This window comes from Gracilinanus agilis, chromosome 6 (genome assembly GCF_016433145.1).
Source record: "Gracilinanus agilis isolate LMUSP501 chromosome 6, AgileGrace, whole genome shotgun sequence".
NCBI lineage: Eukaryota > Metazoa > Chordata > Mammalia > Didelphimorphia > Didelphidae > Gracilinanus > Gracilinanus agilis.
In genome coordinates this window covers 170,128,679-170,152,317 of record NC_058135.1, presented here as the reverse complement: position 1 = coordinate 170,152,317, position 23,639 = coordinate 170,128,679, and the positions used below count along the sequence as shown (strand labels likewise).

At 34.7% G+C, this 23,639-nt stretch overlaps 1 pseudogene; it reads right to left on the bottom strand.

The window, feature by feature from the left end:
• Positions 1 to 4,590: 4,590 nt before the first annotated feature.
• On the bottom strand, positions 4,591 to 6,575 carry LOC123252156 (annotated as a pseudogene).
• Between the last annotated feature and the right edge of the window lie 17,064 nt (positions 6,576 to 23,639).

Below are 23,639 nucleotides of genomic sequence, written 5' to 3'. Positions count from 1 at the left end.
CAGGGCTTAGCACCATTCTTGGCATACAAGTTTAGTGATTATTGACTAATAAGTAATGAGTATTTCAATATCAAATAATATAATACAGGGTGATATATTTTTATTAGAGGTGTTTGCTATTTGTAGAGAATATCTAGCATAAATTTTAAGAGGCATAGATATTCCTTCTAGAAGGTTCTCTTCAGATGCTTATGGTTTTGAATTATATTGTCCTTGTTTCATCAAAAGGCTTGAAATATTTACAACCTATTAAATGAAATTCACAATCATTCAAAAATTGAGCAAAACTATTCACAGAGAAAAGATTGGGTGAAAATATATGTTATCATGAGTATAATATTCACTCGTATGGACAGTCCATTGAACTATCAGTAAATGCATCTTGGAAAGAAGTTGCAAGGAGACAATGAGCCCATACGGAATAGTAGTAAGAGAATGGACTGAATTGCATTGGAAGACTGACTTGTCAATGATTTCAGTCTGTTTGCAAGAAATGAGCATCATACTTCTAATAGTACTAAACTTTTATCATTTTATATGACTTAAAATTATGGAAAATGTCAACATCTACAGACTCAAAATCACAACTGACCTAAAGGTCAGTTAATGCAAAGTAAGGTATGCAAAGCAATTATCAGTAATATATCACATATCAATAATTGTGACATATTAAAGACATGGTATAAAATAATTTATAAAATTAAGAAATAGGAAGGAAAATGAACTGGTCAATTATTATGCTTAAGGAATTATAAAAGAATGGCCAAATTAATTCTCTTATCCATGTAATGCTATAAGATTTTATGAAAGTCTATGAATATTTGAAGTGAGTCCCATATGGAAAATTTATAGTATGATATGCCATATATACAGTATAGATAGGTTCTAATATGTACCCTCTGGAGGGTTTACTTATGTAAACAAGGTCATGAATCCATTGGAGTTAGTGCTAAGTTTAAAAATAGGTATTATGTTAATGGTCACTTTCACATTTAAAAATTTTTATCATATATCCATTTAAATAAGTTTTTTATTGCATTTCAAATGTGACTGAAATGATTCACAAAATATTTTAGGAACACATTGATTACATAAATCAAATAACACCTAGAGTTATATTCAGTAATAAATTAAATAGCCTTTTCTGGAAGAAAAGTGGACTGAAACACATGTAATTATATTTTGAACCTATTTTTATGAAATTATTTAACCATTTTGAGAGAACACAATGGCTGATTTTGGAATGAGCCCTCCAACCTTGCTGAGCCTTAGTTTGTTGTCTATAGCAATATATGCCATAGAATAATTGTGAGAAAGTTTCCTTGTTAACCCCACATACTATAAAATGTGAATTACTATTATTATTCATCATAGAATACACAATCAATGTATTCCCTTTAGTCTATAGCAATAGAAACTTACTTTCAAAGAAATAATGGAAAACATAATTTTCTGCTATTCATACAGAACACTATTCTTTCTATGGCCAAAATTTCATTTTAATGTAATATGCTATTGAATATCTCAAGGATATGTTACATTTATTTTCTCCTGCAAATAGTCTATCATAATTTAAATTCACTTTCATTCATTTTGAAAACTATCTGGTGTTTTCTGACTCTATCAGAATAAGATCAGTCTTGTGAACTAGAATATAATTATCAATTTTATCTAGCATTTATTATTATTTGATACCAGACAGAAAGAAACCGTTATATGAAATATTTTAAAAAGTTTATATATAAAAATTGCATTCAGTGGCAACTTGCACTCAGTGGAATCATAAACCAAATTGTCTCCAAATAAATTGATTGACATATAGTATTAGATCAATGCTCCAGTGATGTCTCTCTCCTATTTTTCTAAATAATGTCATGTATTACCAAAATGCAATTCTAATTACTCAAGTGAAAATATCATACTCTATCTTTTGATTTGTTACATAAAACTATATAAGAATAGCAAATTTGGGAGATGAATAGAGATACTACATAGTGGCCCCAATAATGATCTTTTAAGAACACTTTGTTAGGAAATTCAAAATAAAGGATCTACTTTCATTTTTACAATCAAATATATAATAATTAAAAGTAAATAATTTATTAAGTGATTACTTGGTTGTAGGCACTCTCTTAGGAATACAAATACAGGCAGAAAAATAGTCCCTGTCCTTAGGAAGCTTAAATACTAATAAAAATTAGTAGAACTAACCTGACAAAAAAATGTATGTGGGGTGTGGGATACGAACAAGAGACCAGAGAGTCAGGGGCAGAGTACAGAGAAAAATAAAGACTTAGGTACTCTGGGCACTTTCTTTGAAATGGGCATTCTGGAAGGAACTGACCAATCATATACAAGAGTTAAAGGGTTAGCGTGAACTTCCAGGTTGAAGAGTGACAGTAGCAGAGAGAATTTCAGTTGTGATAAATAAGAGGGTACCATTATTGTGGAATTTTCCCCAATAAATAACAAGTTGGTATTTCACTGAACAATTAAAACATCCATGCATTCTTATTTTAAATGATGTCAGAAATATAGAGAAAATTCATGATACTAAATATTAAATTCAAGAATGTTCCATGGTTTTTCCTTTCAGTAATACCTAAAAACAATTGTTATAAAACTGCATCACACGAAACATTTCATGGGACACATACTGGGTCACCTTATCTGGCCTCAAGTGTTCAAAAGAAGCATATTACAAAGAAAAAAATTAATAAAATACAAATTATGTAACATCTGCTACAGAAGATGATCAAACTGAATTAAAAACTTGACAAATTCAGCAATTGTCTCATACTTGGTCATTTAAATATGATAGAAATAGGTGGTAAATCCTGAAAAATGTAGTTCAGAATAAATAAATGAAAGAGACTAAGGAGTTGTGTCTTACGAGAACATCTTATAGTAAATATATACATATATATATATATATATTTATGTAATATATAAACTACATTATATATAGTAAATACATACATATATAATGAATATTTTAAGAAGATGCCCCAAAAGCATTTGCTAAGCAATAAGCATCAATATAGAAACGATGTATGCATAAGTTTGTATATATGTATATGGACATATAAAGAAAGAAAATGTAATTGTAAAGTAGAAATAATTTTAGAATCAGTTTTCAGTGGTCAACCAAATCATGAGCTAGTCAGACAAAAATCAAAATCAAAACTAAAAACTAAAATATAAGTTTTGATAATTTTTTAATATTACTTAGCAAATGCAAAACTATTATCATAAAAAAGAGATTGCAAAAACTCAAATTTGCCTCAGCAAGCACAATTCTTACTCAGTCACTACAAATTTATGTTATAAATTCTTAACTGGACCCTCACTAGTGATAGGTAATTCCTCTGTATCTGCCTTATTAATTCACTATTACACCATCCACTGTTGCAAAATTTTCATTTTTCCTCAATCCTATGGCTCACTTTTCCTTTCTATTTTTTTCAGCTAAGAATTTTTTCTAATGTTATACAGGAAAAAAAATTGAGGCTATTCACCATAAGCTCCCTCTTCTCTACCTCATATCATTCCTATGCCTCCTGACCTTGTTCACTATTGTCTGACATAATGAGGTTGTTTTATTTCTTATCAATATTAACCCCCAGGTGATCCCATTCTATCCTATCTTATCTAATAAATTGTTTCTCTATTGCCACTTGGCTATCATTTATTTCCTTTTTAAAAATTGTTTTTTTTTCAGTTATACATAGAAACAATTTTTGAAAATTGTTTTCTGACATTTCAGGATTCAAATTTCTCCCTCCTACCCTTCCCTCCTCTTCCCCAATGGGATAAATAGTAAAAAACAAATCGTATTAATATTTTCATTCAATACAAATTTCAATATTACTCATATCATGATAGAAGACACATATCCACAAACAATAAAAATTCCATGAAGGAAATAAAGTAAAAGATGGCATGCTTTGATCTGCCCTCAAACAGTTCCTTCTTTGGCTATTGATAGAATTTTCATCATGACTCCCCTGTGCTTATTTTGGAAACTTGCTTTGTTGATAATGCTTTAGTCCTTCAAATCAATCATCATATGTTTCTTTTGTTGTATACATTGTTCACTTGCTTGGGCTAACTTCACTTTGCATCAGTTCATTCATATAAGTATTTCCAATTTTCCTTTCTTTTTTTTTTGGGGGGGGGGCACCAGGTTAGGCCCTTTTAATATGTCCTAAGACAGGCTGCTGAAGCAGGAACCATGAGAAAACATTCGCCTTTTTCTTTACAGCCAAAAGGGATTAAAAAGGAAATAAAAAACCCGCTACAGATATTTGAAGGAAAAAATGGTTTAGTACATGGGTTATAACAATATAAACTCAAGACAACTCATAGACAAAAAGGGCAATTTCCCACATCTATCACCCATTTCTGCAAAAAAATTTCTATGGAACTTCCATCCAGTCAAAACCCACGTGGTCTCCTCATGAGATGTCATCTGGCTTTCTCCAAGACGACTCCTTGGACCTCCTGTTTGTCTTAGAATGTCCTCAGAAGGCTCCATCAGCCATTGACCGACAGGCTCCAACCCCCAGAATCCATCCAATAGGTGGAGGGCTATTCAAACTTTGTCTTTTTCCCTAGTGGCTTGTTGTCTCCTCCTCTCCCTCCTCTGAAGCCACCTTGACCTTCAAAGTTGCCCCCTCTGCCTCTGCCTCCAAAGCCCCCTCAGCCCACTCTACTACCTCCTCGGCCCCCAAAGCCGCTGGGCTTGGCCCAGTCCAGGGTGACTTTGTTTCCATTGATCTCCCCATCCTCTATGGCCTCTTTGGCAACCTTGGGCCCCCCCCTTCAGAGTTGAAGTCCACAAAACCAAACCCTTTTGATGATCCCGTCTCCCTGTCTGTGACTATTCTGGCCCCCACTGAGCCATTAAAAGAATCTTTCAACGTTTCTTCTGTGGTGTCTTCAGACAGACCTTTGATGAACAAGGTTTTGTAGGACTGGTTCCTGGGAGCTTCATTTGCTGTCTTCTGTCCCTTCAGCTCCAGCAGGATGACTCAGCCCTCAATTTCTATGTTGTTACACGAATTCAAAGCTTCTTTTGCATTCTCCACAGTGTCAGACTCAATGAATGGATACCCCTTGGGCCAGCCTTGTTTGTTCTGGGGCAGGCTGATGGATGTGGCCTTCCCAAACACCTCCTGCAGACTCTCCCTCGTGGGGCTGAAGGCAAGGTTGTTCAGCACAGGGGTCTTCTAGTCTGATGACTTGCTGTTGTTCCTACTCCACGAGTTGTTCTTCCCTCGAGACTTCTCTTGGTCCTTGAAATTTCTCTCCTGTGTAGTCCAGAATGAGGGCCCAGCAGAGGATCTAAGTCCCCTGCTTCTCCTCTAAGGGTCCACATCTGCTTCTGTCTTGAATTCAACACTGGCAAATTCCTTTGGGTGTCTGTCCTTGGTGCAGACCAGTCTGATCTCAATAGCATCTTCAAACTTGAGCTCCTCCTGAGTTACTTTATAGAGTAAGTTCTTATAAGAGAGTGTCCTGGCATCTCGATCTTTCTTGTTCTCTTTTGCTTTGTCTAGCTTCATTTCAGAGTCAAACACTTTGGAGCCATTAAATTCCAGGGCATTTTCCATATCTTCAGCAGATTCAAATTCTACATAGCCAAACTTCATGGTGGCACCAATGTGGACATCCACAACCATAAGGTCCTTTTTAGAAAAGAAGTCTGTTATGGCAGTTTTTAGCTCAGCTGCTGTTTCGTTGAAGTTCAGGTTACCAGAAAAGAGACTGAATTTTGTAGAAGTTTCAGCTTCCAATTTCTGTTTCTTAGCTTCAGGGACTTTCTGCTTGCCCATTTCCTTTTTCAGTTTTTCTGGGGATTCTTTGACAGGCACTTCCTCCTCCTCTTCATCCTCCTCCTCCTCCTCCTCGTCTTCCTCCTCCTCATCATCTTCTTCCTCTTTCTCCTCAGATTTCTTGGCTTTCCCACCTTTGGCAGCCTTCACAGAAGCAGCTTTCCCTTTGGCAGGAGGAGTATCAATTGCTTCTTCTTCAGGGTCATCCTCCTCCTCACTGTCCTCCTCCTCTTCATCTTCCTCCTCCTCAGAATCCTGTTTGGACAGAGCTGCTTACACCTTGGTGGCTTTGGGGGGCTCAAATTCTTCATCATCCTCATCTTCACTATCTTCTTCAGACTCACTGCCCTCTTTCTTGACATTCTTTCCATTTTTTGCCCCTTTGGCTGGGGTGGCTGCTGCTTTAGCTTCCTTCTTGCCTGGGTTGGGGACAGCTTTAGCTGGGGCAGCCACTTTCTTGGCTGGGTTCACAGAGACCTTCTTACCAGGAGTCACAACTGCTTTCTTGGCAGGTGTGGTAGCAACAACAGCTTTTTTGGCTGGTGTAGCCGCAGCCTTCTTTGCCAGGGTAGCTGCAACCTTCTTGCCCTTCTTCTGAGGGACCACGGCCTCTACTCCACTGCTTTCTTTTTCCTCTTCTGACTTGCCTTCATCCTCACTGTCTTCTACCTCCTTGGGAGGAGGGACCATCTTCTTTGACTCACCTTGATTGTTAGCAGCCTTCTCAAGCTTCACCATGGTGGCAGCGCACAACTAGGCGGCTGCAGGGGGATAAGAGATCCATCAACAAAGGCCCAGGCATCAGTGGCGATGATGAAGGAGAATGCAGGGAGCAGGCCCTCCGCAAGCAGCCTTTGCTGGATCTCCAAGTTTTCCTGAACTCATCCTGTTCATCCTTTCTTACAGAGAAATAGTATCCCTTTACAATCATATACAACTTGTTCATCCATTCCCCAAGTGACAGACAGTCCTTCTATTTCTAATTCTTTGCTACTACAAAAAGAGCAGCTAAAGATATTTTGATATGGTTATGTCTTTTCTCTTATCTTTGATCTTTTTTTGGATATAGTCCCATTAGGTGTATTACTAGGTCAAAGAGTATACAATTCTTTTATGGTCCTTTGGGCTTGGTTCCATATTGCTCTACAAGATGACTGGATCAGTGAATAGTTCCAACAGTATATTAGTGTCCCAGTTTTCCCACACTCCCTCCAACATTTATCATTTTCTCTTTTGCTCATGTTAGCCAATATTATAGGTGTGAGGTGGTATGTCAGAGTTGTTTTAATTTATATTCCTCTAGTTAATAGTGATTTGGAGCATTTTTTTAAAAATGACTGTGGATAATTGTAATTTCTTCCTCTGAGAACTACCTGTTCATATCCTTTGACCATTTTTCAACTGGAGAATGTTTTTTATTTTTATAAATTTAACTCATTTCTCTATTTTAGAAATGAGGTTTTTATCTGAGATACTTGCTATAAAATTTTCCCAAAACTTGTTGTTTTCCTTCTAAACTTGGTTGTAGTGACTTAATTTGTACCAATCCTTTTTAATTGAATGTAATCAAAATTATCTATTTCATTTTTCATAATATTCTCTCTGTCTTATTTGATCATAAATTCTACTCTCATCCATAAATCTGATAAATAAACTTTTCTATTTTCCCATAATTTGTTTATGGTATCACCCTTTATTTCTAGACTAAGTATTCATTTTAATTTTATCCTGGTATAAGGATCCATGTAAGATGTTGGTCTGGGCCTATTTCTACAATGCTGTTTTCTAGTTTTCCCATTGTTTTTTTGTCAAATAGTGAGTTTTTTCCCTAACAGCTTACTTGGATCTTTCAAAGCTTTCTAAACTTTCTAAACTTTCAATTGTAGAGAAGGTATCTCTTCCACATTAATAGGAGTCATTCACAAAAATATTCCTAAAGTTGTTCAATTATAGGTCTTTAAAATATACTAAATACTTTTTGGTTATGAATAATGAAATACGTGCATTGGCTCTGTGATAGTGAGATTAAATTTACCCTGCCCATTTTTAGATTTAATCACCAAAGGTGAAAACAGCTCCATTAAACTCACAAGTTGGGAGGTCTCTAACCCACGTGCCTAGAGTGAATAACAAATCAGAATTTACTCACTGCCTCCTGGGTAGTCCTAAGTAAAGCATCTGTTGTGATTGGACACGCAAATTAAAAGGAAGGCACAAGAAGTGCCACAAAAGAGGCCCCTTTAAAAAGAGAGTTGAATGAGCCAGGGTGTCTTCTGGTTCTTGCTTGAACATGGAGGAGCCCTGGACCCTGAGACCTTGGAATTTCACATGGTGAGTGTAAAGACTAACTCTTCCTGAACTTCCCTTAAGGAATTTCCATTTCAAAAGAGACTCTGTGACTGAAGCTTTTGCTTCATACACCTCCAGGGCCTTCGGGCCAGGGCCCTCAGCTCAAGGCTTGCCCTTTATCCAATTGAGGACTAGTTAGATCTGCTTGGGTTAAACCAGGGACCTAAGTGAATTATTTAGGTTGTCCAGTTAATTATCTTACCTTATTCTCTCTCTAAATTTCTTAATTTCTCTCTCTCTCTTCTCATTTGTAAGTAAACTTCTATAAAAGTCATTTTGACTTGAGGTTGTTATTTAATTGGGGACTGATAATTATTCAATTCCCTGGCAACTTAACTTTTTAATATTCACACAACCAAAACCCCCTTTTACCCATTACAGCTCTGGGGGAGGGGGTTTGCAGGGTAGAGAGAGTAAGAACATGAATCATGTAACCATGGAAAAATTTTTTCTAAAAAATATAATAAAATAAAAAGAAATACCAAAATTGTAGAAGAATTAGAACCATAGATTTATCAAAGGCCATTAGAAAATTTTAGAATCAATGTGGAATAGTGAATAGATTACTCTATTTCCAATCAATAATGCTTGGATTAGAATCCAGTATCTGATATCTACTAGTTTTGTGACCAAGAGAAATTCTCTCAATCTCTGAGTTTCAGTTCTCTCCTGTGAAAAAATGGAGATCATAATAATAACTGCAATACATTCCTCCAAAGATTTAATGTTATCTTTAAATTTGATAATGTATGCTAAATTCTATGCCTTGAAATATTGTTGATGTTATGACAGATTGTATAAAAGACATCATGAAAGCATTTATAACCAGAAAAAGGCTATGAACCTATTGTATAGTGAGATTTAAGGATAATCAATGTATAGCCCTATTTTTATATTGGTAGCTGTGAAATGGTCATCACAATCTTCATACATGTTGTTTAAAAGTCGTATGTTTTCTGTACCATGTGGTTCCTTAAAATCACAATTCAGTCCTGTATGTCTGTAGATAATAGTTTTATACAACAAACTATCCATAGGGATGCAAAACATAATTTTGCCAGCAATAGAGGGCAATAGGTTGTTAGGATAATTGATTTAGTCAGCCATCCTATATGATTAAATCTTTACATTTCTAGGCAGTCAATATGTTGAGGAATAGCCTGTGCAGATTTGTGAACAGCATTTTATTTCCCTATTTGAACAGCCCATTAGGTCTGGGATCTTTGCCATACTTCTGGGCTCTGACCCTGATTTGCTTTTCAAAATGCTAAGGAATCACCACATATTATTCAGGCTATTAAAAATCAGAACCTTTCTTTTCAAGGGTCACACAGCCTTTGCATAGCTCCCTTCATCTCCTGAACAGGTGCATCAAGGAAATGATAAGTGACTTTGATGTGAATGTCCCCAAATGCTTGTGACAAAGAAATGCTGTATGTTGAATTTCTTTTCTCTATCTTCTCCCATTTCCTATTCCACCTACCTGCCCTGTAGGGCCTGAAAAAATTCTCTAGCTGATTACCCATCTAGCTGGAGTTCTTAATATGCCATATAATTCTCTATTATAAATGACACTTATCTCCATCTAGGAAGCATTTTAGCTGGTTGCTTAATAGACCATCACATGTGGTAGCTTAGTAACATAAGGAGAAGGCAATGGCTTGCCTTTATTTTCACCATATGATATGATAGTCTTACTTCCTTTTTAGAAGGAAAGTATGAAGCAGAGAAAAAAAGAAAAACTATGATTTACAGTGAGCCAGTATTCAAAGTATTTCAATAATCTTTGATATGGTTTGGTATTATGAAATCTTTTAGTGTAGAAATGGTGCAGTCTATAGAGACTAGTTGGAGCTCAGGAAGACTTGGGTTTAAACTCTATCTCTTTCAGGCTCCCTGTTGTAAGAGGGGAAAATAGATATTTAAGGTATGGTCGCCAGAAATCTATTAACTCAATTTCTAAATAAAATAGACCCAAGTCAGGATGACTTTTATGGTGGTTCATTTACAATTAGGAAGGTAGAAGATGGGGAAGTTGAGAGAGAGAAACTCTGGCCCGGACCCAGAGCCCGAACCAGGTAGGGATTTAGAGACCCCAGCAGAGGGGCACAGAGTTAATTAAACAAGGCTTCTAGCCACAAGTCCTCCTCCAGTAAGAGAGGCCTCCTTGAGGCTAGAACCTCTAGAAACAATGAGGGAAGATAAAGAGAGTCAGCCTAACTTACCCACGTGACAATTCAAAGGGAAGCAATCTGAGGTCTCACCAGACATCCTTCCACACCAAGTTGAAAGCACCAACTGCCTCCACAGGAAGTTTCATCATATTTAAAAGACAGAAACTTTCATCTACTTCCAATTTCAAGTGGACAAATGGCAGCCTTGACACTGTTTTTGATTTGTTACTTATTATCACGTGTGGGTCACAGACCTCCCCCTCCCCACTTAATTCTAAGTTAGGTGGGGTGACATTATTCCTGGTGGCTAATGATACACAAATGAATGAGGGTGAGCTAATTCCATTCACATACTATATGACCCTGAGATACAGAGATTATTCTGGGCAATGCTATAAATTCTAGGCAAAGTCTATAAATTGCAAAATAGGTCCTGATAAGGATTAGCAGAGGAGTTTTTTTCATAGGGAATTTACTATACCAGTGAAATTACTGGTTCAATCCAAATTAAAAGGACTTTAATATTTCATTATATGTATTAAAAACTATTTGTAATTTTTCAAAATAAGACAATGATTAAGAGAACAGAAAGTTTTTTTTTAATCGAGAAGACCAGAATAGTCCTGTAGGTAATAATTTTTTAACTTCCTCATCTTGAGCCATAATTTGAATAGAATGATAATAATGATGATAATAATAGTTATAGAGCATATACTATGTCAGGCACTCTGATTTATTGTTATCCTTTCATTTGGTCTTCAAAACAACCAAGGAGATAATTGCTATTGTTTTCCCCATTTTATAGATGAGGAAAATGAGGCAGAGATTAAATGACCTGCCCAGGGTCATATAGTCAGTAAGTATCTGAAATGAGATTTAAACTTGGTACTTTCTATTTTGAGACTAATCCTCTATTTAATATGCTACTTAGCTGTCATTTAAATAAGTGATTATAAAAAGTTGATAGGTTAAAGGATGGAGAAAATGACTACATGAAAGAACTTGATTATTACTGATTTAGAGATTGTTTTTACAAAGATAGGGGCTTGTTCTTCATGAATTATTGAGAAATGTTCCTATAGTGACAAACTCAGGCAAAGAACAAAAATGTCAAAAATTATTTGTGGACTGAATTTCTGACAACTCTCTGAGTCTCTAGTTGTTAAAGCTTTAAAGCAGAGTGTTAGAATTGGTGTTCATAAAACTGCCCCTAAAAATTAAGTCAATGGTAATATAGTCTGTCTAGGAAGTAAGATAAACATTCAAAGTTATTTAGAAAGAAAATAGAAAAAAATTTTCCTGAGGAACTAAGATCAGAGTACTTCAAAGCAAAATGAAACAGAGAGTGTGACTGGAGACATAGAGTCAGTGTAAAATTACCCCAAGAAACAGCTGAATCAGAGTCTAGGTATGGCTTCAAATTAAATTTATATACAAATATACAGGACAAGTGTCATAGTGGATAGAAAGCTGACCCTAGAGTTAGGAGTTTCTGAGTTCAAGACATGTTTCTGATTTACATTGTTATTGTGATTATTTGTAAATCACTTAACTGCTCAGTGTTATTGATGACTAAGACTATAAGTTTCAGAGAATATATCAATCTTTACTTCTAAAGTAAGTTTCTAAATAGAAGTGCCATATTCCAATGAAATAAAATTTCAAGTCAATGCATGTCTGTATACACATATGCACAAATACATATATGTATATATATATATTGATATTGATATTCAAACTGTAAGGGTCTGATGCCACTGAGGGATAAAGAATGTGCCAACTGTCAGATCTGTCATTCATATTCCAAAACTGAGTCAAAGTTCCAATGTGAGCTGAAGAGGGGACTTATACATATAGATGGCAGACTGGGAAAAATGAAGTAATAGAAATGGGTAGCAGATGTATGGCTCAAAGAACAAGGGATATCTCAGATCCAGGACCCAGCCAAGTCTGATATATTTAGTGGAAAAATTCCATGGAACACAGACCAAATTAATACCTGGAGTTATGTTACTCTGAATCTTTAACTCATCAGATAGTGATTGAGGCAGGAGCAACATCTCTAACTAGGGGTAAGATCACAGTATGGTGCACAGGCCTAAACTTCAGCAAGGGCTTTCTAAGTCTAGTTCAAAAAAGCAGCAAACACTAGCCTGGATCATACTTCCTGAAAGAATTGTTCCCTGCCTGAGGTGCCTCTAAGATTCTTGAAGAACAAAACATTCAATACCTAGAGAAAACAGCAGTAAGGCTTGAGTACACTCTAAGATTAAAATTAATATCCAATAACTCCAATTATCATATTTTATAAAGTTTATTAATAATCACTTGAAGTAGAAGAAAGAAAAGAACAAAAGTAGGAAAGCCTAAGAAAATGACACATGAGTAAAATTCTCCTACCTGGCACTCACCCTACCTCCACAAACTGCATTCCTGGGAAAAGAGAGCCAGAGAGGGTGGAGCTACACTGAAAATATATCCTCTTTATCTTAGCACATCATGTGAGAAGGAACATGGGAAGCTGGGATTTAGAGTCCTGGTGAGCAAAATTCTAATTACACAATCCCCCTGTGATTCCATTGGGAAATAAGCATGTAGAAATCTCTCAGATTTACATGCCTAGTTTCCCCAATGAATCAGTAGAAATAACTAACTTATATCTCTAAAGATCTTTAACTAAAGGCATATACAATATTGCAATTTCTAAGGGGAAATTATAAACACTTGGTGATAAGAAGGAAATAAAAAAGAGAGCAAAACCAATGTTAGGTGGGCACATTGACAAAAAGTCAATTAGGGGGCAGTCCTTTTTGGCATGAGAGTTTACATTCAAAATAAATGTCTTCACTACCACCCCCAGTAGTTCAATTCACGACATCCCAATGTTCATCCTGGATCTTTTGGTGCAGTGTGTGGTTTCTGCAGGCATCTCCATGGCACCTTCTCCAAAGAGTTCACTTTCTTGATTCAGGGAGGTAGTGAGTTTCTTATCCTAAAATTACTCTCAAACAAGAAAATTTTTTTTTTATAAATTTAGAATTTTATAACAATAATACAATCCCCCTGAGGAAGATGTTGACCAACACACAGGTCACCCTGGGATACATGGCTGAGTTATGAGGTATATGAATCAATTGTTAAAAGAAAATAAAAAATATTAAAAAACTAAAGAGAAAAAGTAACTTCTGGATGCAATATGAAATATCAAAGTCTCATGTGTAAAAATTCTAAGCAAGGAAGAATAAATCTATAACAGGTCCTAGAATCAGGGCCTGATTAAAGTGATTTATGTCCCACAAGCCTCTAGTAGCAATTATGAACTTCCCCAATCAGCAGCCAGGACTACAGAAAATTGCTGCATTAAGAAAGATAGAAAGGGACTAGATTTTTGAAGCAAAAAGGGAAATATCATTCCCTGGTCTGATTTTACCTTTGCTCTCAGGGATAGAGGAACCAAAATGGCAGCCAAACTGAGAAATCTGGAACTAACATGGGGGAAGCTTGCATCTGACTTTGCAAATAGCCACTTCCTTGAACCCCCAAATAAAACTTCAAGTCACCCATCTTGGTGCAGAATCTCATCAATCCCATCAGGATTGGTTGGTCTCCTTGACCATGTGCTACTAGACACTGTACAGGTTAACTTTGGGCTCCTTGACACTGTGCAGTGGATCTTTAGTGATCCCTTCTCCTGGAATCAGACACAATAATTAATCAAAGTTTCATAATATTTAACAATCAATGGCAGGTTTCCATAGTCTAAAGCTTTTGGGTAGGCATTGACATAAGGGCTAATGGACATTTTAAACTTAAGCTAGTGAAAAAAAAAACATGTGCTTCAAGTACAAAAAATAGGAGAAAAAAGAAAACTCAAATACTTTATTGCACATACAAGGAAAAAAAAATAAGTATATATATATAGTTCACAATCAGTGACACGCTGTATTACCTAAGGAGAAGCACAATATGAAGGTTTCTTCATTCTTACTAATCCATCCTCTAATTTTTTATACTCCTCTGATAATATCCTTTATCATTCTTCTCTGGTATAATTATTTGTAATAAGTTGCCACTTGTTGAGATGAGAAATGATAAAGACTGATATAATAAGAGAAATTAGTAGTTTAATTAAAGCCATGGCCATGTTGGTAAAATATATATATGACCGCACCTATCTTTTAAATTTACAGCTGGAGCCCATCCTGTCCCTCTGGTACACCAGCCAGCCACTCTGCAAAACCCAGAAAGAGGCTTTCTCTAGGCCCTCCTCCGAATTTAAATTGCCCCTTAAACCAGAAACTGGAAACCCATTGGAATCACAGGAAATGTAGTCTGATAGTCCCCACGTGTCCATAGAAAATTTGTAACATACTTTTAAATGGCATCTCCCCAATTCCAAATATACACACTCTACTTTGGGTTTTTTGTTTGTTTGTTTTTATTTTGAGGAGTCATAGTTTTCCCAATTGGAAAAATGGTAGGTTGATACTGAACATAGTAGTCTCTAGGTTCCTGTTTGGAAGAGAATCTAGGATCTTATGATCACATATTCTCCTTTGCCATTTGAATGAATCTCAACTTTGTCTGGAGACTCTAGTTCTGTGATTCACACACACACACACACACACACACTCACACACACACACACACACACACATACTTAAAAAAACTTTAGATTTTCCTTAAGAAAAATTCACTTTTTCATTGCTGACATCTATGAAACTAAAGCTGATGGTCCTATGATATCAAACAAAAAGTTCATCAGAAGATTTGTCTATATTTGAAACATTCACATTTTTCAAGAGCCTGTTAGATTATGAACCCTATTCTGATAACCTTCAAGTATTCAGAGTAACATTCATATCTCAATGTAGTACTGACTTAAGATTTTAGTAGATGTTTCTATTTAAAGAAACATGATTTTAGAATAGGAATGACTTCAATATAAAGAAGAAAACTATAAATAAATTAGGTGAACACAGAATAGTTAACTTGTCAGATCTTTGAGAAAAGAATAATTTTAAAACCAAACAAGAATTAGAAAAAATTACAAAATGTAAAATAATAATTTTGATTACATTAAATTAAAAAGTTTTTGTGCAAACAAGACCAATGCAATCAAAATTAGAATGGAAGCAACAAATTGGGAAAAAATCTTTATAACAAAAAACTCTGACAAAGATCTAATTATTCAAATATGTAATGAATAAAACAATTTTACAAAAAAAAATCAAGCCATTCTCCAATTGATAAATGGGCAAAGGACATGAATAGACAATTTTCAGATAAAGAAATGAAAACTATCAATAAACACATGAAAAAAGTGTTCTAAATCTCTTATTATTAGAGAAATGCAAATCAATGCAACTTGTAATGAATGTTGGAGAGAATGTGGCAAAATTGGGGCATTAATGCATTGTTGGTGGAGTTATGAATTGATCCAACCATTCTGGATGGCAATTTGAAACTTTGCCCAAAAGGCTCTAAAAGACTGTCTGCCCTTTTATCCAGCCATACCACTGCTAGGTTTATACCACAAAGAGATCATAGGGAAGACTTGTACAAAAATATTCATAGCTGTGCTCTTTGTGATGGCAAAAAAATTGGAAAATGAGTGTCCTTCGATTGGGGGAATGGCTGTACAGATTGTGGTGTCTGTTGGTGATGAAATACTATTGTGCTCAAAGGAATAATGAACTGGAGGAATTTCATGTGAACTGGAATGACCTCCAGGAATTGATGCAGAGTGAAAGGAGCAGAACCAGGAGAACATTATACACAGAGACTGATACACTGTCTAAAATTGAATGTAATGTACTTTTGTACTAGCAGCAATGCAATGATCCAGAACAATTCTGAGGGACTTATGAAAAAGAACGCTATCCACATTCAGAGGAAGAACTGTGGGAGTTCTTCTTCACAGAAGAAAAACAACTGCTTGAAAAAATGGGGATATGATATGGGGATGTGTACTCTAAAAGACTACTCCAGTGAAACTATCAAAGATGTGGAAATAGGTTTTGGTCAATGATACATGTAAAACACAGTGGAATTGTACATTGACTACAGGAAAGGGAAGGAGTTTTGGGGCAGAGGGAAAGAACATGTAACCATGGAAAATATTCTAAAAATAAAGGAACATGATTATTTGGTCATTTTGAACTACTACATGCTTGTTTTGAAATTTATTGTATATCTAACTGGAATCCTGTTCCTGATTCCCTAGTGTATCTTTATTTTCTGTAAAGGACATTAGTGATACAGTAACAGCATTTACTTGTATACTTTAGAGAGGAAAAACTATCAAAAAGAACCCATTGTATTTTTAAATTTTGGAATTTCTGTGAACAAGAGGTGACCTTTGACAGTTATAACATAGTTCCAGAACAGAATAAATTTGTCTTTGAATAGTTACCCAAACATTTTACAGAGATCCCTAGTGATAATAATCACAAAGGATATGGATTTATTTGTTCCATGCTGGGACTCTAAGTATTCACATAATTTTAATTACCAAAATTATCTTCTATTCACTTGCCAATACTTCCTGTAGAATACCATGCTGTGAGGATCAGTCAGACAGAGTTAATTGCTTCCATTCACATTATCAATAAGGAAAAACATGGGAAAAGGCAAATCTATACAGAAACTATAAAAGTCATCTGTTAATAAAATCTGCTTTTGTAAAAAAAATGTAGCTCAAGCAAGTCATCAAGAGAATCAAGAGAATTCCTATTATCTTTTGCAAAAATACCATCAGTCCTTCTGTTGAGCTGAATTAAATCATATTTCTTTACAGAATAACTATGCTCCAGCTCATTGATTTTCTCCTAAAGGTATCTCCAACAGAACTAAAATATGCAAGAGATATTAAAATGAACCAGAAGATATAATAAAGGGCATAGAGATGCAGACTATATCAGTCATTGAAGCAAACTACAATATCAAGCATCCAAAGTGATCTGACTAATCATGCTCAACAGACATGGTTATAATCTTTAAATTGCATTTCTGTGTAGCCTCTTTAGCCAATTGGTTTAATCTCATCCATTAAATCATTTTAAAATTATACGTATATCCTCACACATAGTGATGCTGCCTGATAACTAATCCATATTCTTGTGTCCTGGCATGATTAGATAACTGTGGATATTCACAACCTTTTTTTTTCTAGAGTTGCTTTTTTGGGTCACTTTTGGACAATTTTTGTCTAGTGTAGCAAGGCTAATAGTACTTTGGAAAACACCATGCATCTCTGCTCTTGGCATAATCCACTTCCATTTCTACCTCAGCAGATACTTTCCAGCTGTCTTAGTGACACAGTAAGCAAATAAGATAGTTATCTCCCCAGTGTGAAGCTTCATTTCTCTGACTAAAATAAATACATACTAAAGCATAGTGGAATGAAGACAGTTTTCATTCTCAAATAATCAGTTGCTATTAAGTCTTTTATATCTGAACTAGTCATCATTTTGTTTTCCGTAGAAAGATTTTTTGTGCTAAGAAAGTTTAGTGGTCACTTATATACTTCACCCTAATAGTATTACTGGAGCACAGTGATTAGGACTTTACTAAGGGTCTATAAACATATAGGGATATTGAAAGCACCTGCTAGAGTATCTGTTTGCCACTCACAGGGCAGTGTCCATCCCTTGACCTACATGCTTCCCTAATGAGAGTATACATCTTGATGCTTGTCTTTGTATGGTTTATAGATCTTTCCCTGGGTGTGAAAATTTCTTGTGATAACATCATTTACTCCTATCCTGTCTACATTCTCCCTTTGAAAATGAGTTTTGCTATAGTGCAATAACCTTCATCACATGTTTCCTTATCTGAGATACCAGTTTTAAAATGAGCAAAGACTTTTTAGTGAAAATATCATTGTCATGAAGGAAATTAATTTCCACATAAAGAAATTCAACCCTCATGGACGTCAATGATTTTTATAATAATAACAATGCTGGTAAGCTAAATTCCAATCAGAAATTTCTTCCAGAATTGGAGATTGATCAGCTATTGCATAGCTATTAGATATATGTCATATCATTGGACTAACATGTCATCTAATATTTTGATTATTGTCATAGGTATCTCATTGTGAAAAACGTTTATAGTCTCCAGGACATGCAACAGACAGATTTTTTTGAATTTTGAGAATATATACAAATGCCTCTTTCTTGTTTCTATGATTTTAATAAATAATCATCAAGAACAAAAATAACAATTATAATGTATGACACTTACTGGAGAAGTAGTTTATTTCTGCATAGCCAATTTAGTGAGATGTACCCACAGAATTCTCTACTCCTGTTAATTACCAATATTAAGGATGGACCACCCACAATGAAACTGAAATTTCTTAATTGCCTGCGAAATTTGTATTGTGTTAGCAGCTAGTTTTAATAGCTTTGTCTGTGTCACTTAAGCATTGATAATAAATAATTAATCCATATGATCTACCTAAATGTTTTTCAAATACTTTTAACTAAGCAGTCACTGAAAAACTACAAGATATCAAACTCAGTAAGAAAATTTTTGACAAGTACCAGAAGAAATACCTGGTGAAAAAATAGTTCCATTATAGGAACTCATACCTAAACAACAAAGATAGAAACCAACATTTTAAAATGAACTCAGTTGGGCAGCTGAGTTGCTCAGTGGATTGAGAGTCAGGAGACCTCAGACACTCCCTAGCTGTGTGATCCTGGGCAAGTCACTTAACTCCCATTGCCTAGCCTTTACCACTCTTCTGTCTTAGAACCAATAAACAATACTGATTCAAAGATGGAAAATAAGGACTTATAAAAAAATTTAAACTAAAATGAACTCAGGTATTTTTATGAAAAAATGTGTTTAAGCTATTTTGATGATGCCAAAGTTCCATTTGTAGAAACAAATACTTGTTTAGAAAATGTTTGCTACAGTAGCTACAGCTTTAATTGTAATCATTGCAGGGGGCAATATTCATCCAAATGTAATTTACCTTCAGGAAATTTCTGTATAATCTTCAAATGATTATGACATTCTTCTCTGGAAACAAGAACTTCAATATTACAAACCCAATCAATCCACTAAATTGAGTCACTTTTAAAATATTTCTTTTTTGATCATTCTTTGCAGAAGCCTGACCTAGACAACTCCTTGTTGTCTGGAGTTATTCCTGGGTTTTTAATGGCTATACAAGCAGTGTTCATATTAAGCAGTATGGTCTTTGAGTATGGGTCTCATGATAAGACTGAGTACCCTGTTCTAGGACCATGTTATCAACTAGATGACAGTTTCTTTGGCAATGGCAAACCATGCAACAAGAAAAACATTAAAATGACCTTTGGTCTAATATGGTCCTGGAATATCCCTCTTCAAGGTCCTCCACTTTTTACCACTGTGAATTAATTTTCTAGCCTTTATTATATAATGGACCCGGTTAGTCAACCTACATTATCCTCTTCTCTCACTGAATTCAATAATGCTTATTACCATGACCATCAAAAATATTTTTTCTCTTTTCTATCTTCTTCTATCCTCACCTCCATAATCTGTCTAAACAGAGGACTTCCCCTACAATTTAACAGGAAATATTTCAGACTATCTACTTTATTTTTAACATAAAGATATTCTTTTTTTACCAATTACAAGTAATAAATTGCCATATAAAGTTTCTGAAGTTATATGATCCAAATTGTCTCCTCCCCACACTTTCCTCCCCCTTTCCAGAGCTGGCAAGCAATTCAATCTGGGTTATACATGTATTATCATGCACACATTTCCATATTCATTTTTTATAAAAGAATAACCATAAAAAGCAAAATCCTCAAAATAAAAGCCAAAATAAACTAAAGTGAAAAATCATATACTTTGATTCTAACTCCAAAAGTTCTTCCTCTGTAGGTGAATAGCATTGTTCATCATAAATCCTTTAGAATTGTCCTGGATCATTGTATTTCTAAGAGTATCTAAATCTTTAACAGTTTATCATTGTGTATAATGTTCTCCTGGTTCTGCTTATTTCACTCTTCATCAGTTCCTGTAGGTCTTTTTTGCTCTTTCTGAAATCATCCGGTACATCATTTCTTATAGCACAATAGTATTCCATCACCAGCATATTCCACAATTTGTTCAGCCATTCCCCAATTGATGGAAATTCCATCATTTTCCAATTCTTTGTCACCACAAAAAAGAGAAGCTTTAACTATTTCTGTGCAAGTAGGACCTTTCCTCCTTTTTTATTTCTTTGGGATACAGATCTACTAGTGGTGTATATTAGATCAAAGGGTATACAATGTTTTGTAGACCTTTGGGCATAGTTCAAAATTATCCTGCAGAATGTTTGAATCAGTTCATAATTCTGTAAGCAATGCATTAGTGTCCAGATTTTGCCACATCTACTGCAACATTTATCGCTTTACTATCATATTAGCCAATCTGAGAGGCATGAAGTGGTACCTCAGAGTTGTATTAATGACCATTTTTCTAATCAAGAGGGATTTAGAACATTTTTTCTTGTTATTGATAGCTTTGATTTCTTCATTTGAAAACTGCTTATTCATGTTCTTCAGCCATTTGTCAATTGCAGAATGGCTTGTATCATTATAAATTTGATTTAGTTCTCTATTAGACTATATACTTTAAATGCTTTCTTTTTTTTCCTTTCTTCAATCACCACGCCCATTTTTTCACATTTTATTTTAGTTTCTGAGAAGAAAGTGGCTCATCTCTTCATCGGTGCCAACTGCTTTTATATAGACCTTAATCCAGTCATTTCTCATCTCCTCCAGTAGTTTTTTTCTATCAACAATCCCCTTTTACTTTTTCATCCTTAATATTTCTTTATTTGTGGTTTCTTTCTCTATTACTTGCAAATTTATGTTTCCTTCATCCTTAAAAATAATAATTAAAAAACCTTCACTTAATCTGGTCATTTCAAACCATTACTCTCAAACTTTCTCTTTTACAAACTCTTAGAAAAAAATGAGCTATACTATTTTGCTCCATTTTTTCACCACTAATCATTTCTTACCCCCCAAACAAAAGCTACTATAATCAGTTAATAGTTTGATTATAGAAGTTGCTCTCACTAAAATTAAAATGTCTAAATTTTCTCATTTCTTATTCAAATGGATATTTTTTGCAAATTTTGTTACTATTTGCATGTTGTCCTGGTTTTCCTGCCTAACTATTCTTTTTCAGACTCCTTTGCTGGCTTGATATTCATCTATTTTCCCCTAAGCAGATGTGTCATCCAAGGTTCTCTCCTTATTTCACTTTTCTTTTGTTTGTAGTTCACTCTTAGTGATCTCACATAATCACATGGATTTAATATACACAGGCAACTTAAACATATACATAGATTAAATAATGAATTCCATTTTGGTTAGGTTGAGCTCACCATGCCAATAAACAGTTAAGTAGAGATGTCTAGTTTTCTTTTAGTAATATGTATCTGGAAACCTGGAGAGTAATTAGGCAACTTTTCCCACCCAACCAATTCTCATGTTCAATATGTTCAAAATAGAGCTTATTGTTTTATTCCCTAAATATGCTCCTCCTCAAAACTTGTATATTTCTGCTGAGCACCTTGTCATACAGGCTTATAACATGGATCTTTTCAACCTTTCTCTCTTTCTCCTTTTTTCTTTCCTAACTCCATAACACTTTTCTCATGTTACCTTTCACTTTTCACAGAGACTGCAAATATGACCATCCTTGTTTAGGTCCTCATCAACTCTTGCCTGGACTCTTGCTATATAGCTTACTAACTGATCACCCTTATTTTAAGTCTTTTCCTTTGTAATCCATTCTATATTATTTATTCTGATAATATTTCATATTTCTATAATTACATGTGAAACCAATTTTAACATTTAAAAAACAGTAGTCCTGAATGTTCTCTCCCTCCTGTATTCTCTCACTGACAAAACAAACAATCTACTATATATTTTACATGTGCAATCATGTAAATCATTTTTCCATATTAATCCTTTTGTGGAAGAAAATTCAAAAAAATGAAGAAAGTGAATTATAGTGTGTTAGAATAGATTCAGACTCCATCATTTCGTTTTTTGGAAGCTGTTGGCTTTTTTAATCATGAATCCTTTGGGATTTTTTTTTGCATCATTGTATTACAGATAAAACCTGTTATTCATAGTTGTTCATCATACAATATTGTTGTTACTATGTAAAATGCCACCCTGGTTCTGTACACTTCATTCTCATTTGTTTCGTATAAATCCAAACAGATTTTTCTGAATTCCTACTTCTTATAATTTCTTATAGCAAAATAGTATTCCATTACAATCATAACCCAATTTAGCCAGCTATTCTTCACTTTCTACTTCATTGCAACTGCAAAAAGAGATGCTATATATAATTTTGTATGTTCAAGTCCTTTTCCTTATTTTTTTAAATCATTTTAGAATTCAAACCTAGTCATGTGTGTGAAATGGTACCTCAGAGTTGTTTTATTTTGCAATTCTCTAATTGATACTGATTTAGAGCATTTTTTTTCACATAACTATAGATGACTTAAATTACTTTGTCAGAGAATTGTCTGTTTATATTCTTTGACCATTTATCATTTGGAGATTGACTAGCATTCTTATATATTTGACTCATTTTTCTATGTATTTGATATATATTTATTAAAGAGACATAAATTTTTTCACCATTAAGATTAATATGCATTATCCTCCATTCTAGTCCTTCCTCCCAACCTCATTTATCTTATGTTCTTTCTCTCCTTTCATCCTGTTTATCCTCAAAAGTGTTTTGCCTTTGATTACCACATCTCCTGATTAGCCCTTTCTATTCTGAGTGTCTCCTTCCCCCCACTCCCCCTTCCTCTCCCACTTTCCTATAGGGCAAGATAAATTTGTATACTCAATTGATTGTGTTGTTCTTCCCACTTTGAGCCATTTCAAACTGAGAGTAAAGTTCAAGTGCTCCTTTCTCCATCTCCAACTTTTCCCTCTCCACTGTCAAATCTCTTTAATGAGGTAATTTACTCCATTCTACCACTCCCTTCTCCCATATCCCAAGGCATTTCCTCTTTCTCACTACTTAATGCTATTTTCTTAGATATAGTCCCATCATATTCAACTTGCAAATTTTCTCACGGTATATATATACTGTTCTAACTGACCTAACAATAAAGATCTTAGGATTTATAAGAATCATGTTCCCAGGAAGGGATGTAAGCAACTTAACCTTTACTGTATCCCTTAATTTCTCTCTATTTATTTTTTAGGCTTCTCTTGGATATTCTATTTTAAAGTAAAAT